A 1,947-nucleotide genomic window follows, 5' to 3' on the forward strand; every position below is an offset into this window, starting at 1 on the left:
CTTCTGGCTTCCCAATTATATACAGCACAGAGGGGGAGGGGGGGCCAAAGGTTAACCACTTCACTGCTGTTTAGAGAAAATGCGCAGATAGTCTATTGAAAATAGTTTTGCTGACTCAGGCTGAATACCATGTGAATCAATTTCACATACTTGCAGAATTAAAAAACTCTCACTATGCGAAATATCTTTATAAAACATTGTCATGTGTTGAAGATCACATATTGCAACATTTTAGATAAATGAGTAAAGAAGTTGTAAGGAGGATTTGTCATCAGAATTCACAACACAAACTGCATGCATTATTACATAGCTATCATAGACCTGATGAGGCTGCTGTATTAACTGTGAAAATCCATGTCAGAATGTCCTTTTCTATTTTAGTTTCCTCTTCTCTTTCTTTCTTCAACATAGCCATGTGAGGGTTTGAATTTTGTGAGTAGAGTTGAAGTTTTGAATGACACTATTCATATTATCGTATAATGTACTAATTAATGGGAAAGAATGGCTGAAATAGTGAAAAAAGGAAATTACCCCATTGTCTTTGTGTTTTATGAGGTTAAATGTGCAGTAAAAAGGACCTGGGAACATGATTTTTCAGGTCAGTACAATTACGGCAACACCAAACGTATACCCTTTTTCATATCTTAGTGGTTAAAAAAATTAGAACTTGGTAAAAAAAAAATTGATTTGTATTTGTTTTAGCTGAGATCTATAATACATTTTTGCTCCATCAATAGAGCCGTGTAAGTGTGCTTGTTTTTATGCCTGCAGACTTGACATTTTTATATACACCACTTTGGAGTAGTTATGATATTTTCATTGCTTTTCATAGCATTTTTGGATAAAAGTACTGTAAGAGAAATGGCAATTCTGACCGTTCAATTTTTTATTTCTTTGTTTTTCACTATTTTAATTTACAATTTAAATAATTGTACATTTTGATGGCTCGGACATTCAAATATGAATATTTTTTTATATAAGAATTTCCAGCTACATCAGCCTCCTACTTTGAATTGTTTGCACTTGTCACAAATTACTCCACCGCTTATTAATTGTTGGTGGTCGTCTTATCTCATGGACCTGTGCTGATTCCGTCATTGCCAATTTCAGTAGTCTTCTGGTTGCAAATTCATAATGGCCACCAGGTACAGACTGGGGTGAAATTCAGCCCTGGCCTTTGAAATCACACAGGCCCATGTTGCCCCCGTCCCCATGAACCAGATGGGATATATTACTAATATTACCCTGGATGGAGGAAAGGAAGATTTTCTACAAGACCAATATGTCTAATGTTACCCGTGGCCTGCTGGGGTGACGGAGTCAGCGACTTTGTGCTCCATCACAACTCTTAACAGTATGGGCCTCTTGAGAACATCAATTCTGTTAACAACGTAGCAGACTAATGCTCCCGCCCAGACTGGTTGGCGTGGGCATCTGGGGGTGTGGCCCCACTGGACCACTGATCAGACTACCCTGGAAGGGGCATAACTAAGTAGCTTCCTAGGTGTTCGCTGGAGCCTCTGATGGTGAGGTCAGACTTGTGCGACAGGAAGCTACCAGGTACCGCTCCAGGGTGGTGTCTGGCTGTGGATGCTGATCCCACCGGGGGACAGGTCACAGGCAGGCAGGCACAGCTGACACTAACTGGCAGACGGGTATGACAGAGGCCCTGACGGGCTTGACGGAGACACAGGCAGGCGGGCGCGGCTGGCACCCTGGCAGGTCAGACGGACAGGGCTGATACTCTGGAAGGAACTGGTATACAGGCGGGTGTATGTAAACAGGTAAGAAGCTGTTCAGACTGGAGGTTATATGGGAACAGGTAGGGACCTGTTTGGACTGGTGAATATAAAGAACCAGGTAGAGACATGTGCGGCAAGATGCAGAACGGAGATAGAACGAGACCGCAAGAGTGGATGCAAAGCAGAACCACAGGAGGCAGAGTTA

Source organism: Ranitomeya imitator, chromosome 5, assembly GCF_032444005.1.
Source record: "Ranitomeya imitator isolate aRanImi1 chromosome 5, aRanImi1.pri, whole genome shotgun sequence".
Classification (NCBI taxonomy): Eukaryota; Metazoa; Chordata; class Amphibia; order Anura; family Dendrobatidae; genus Ranitomeya; species Ranitomeya imitator.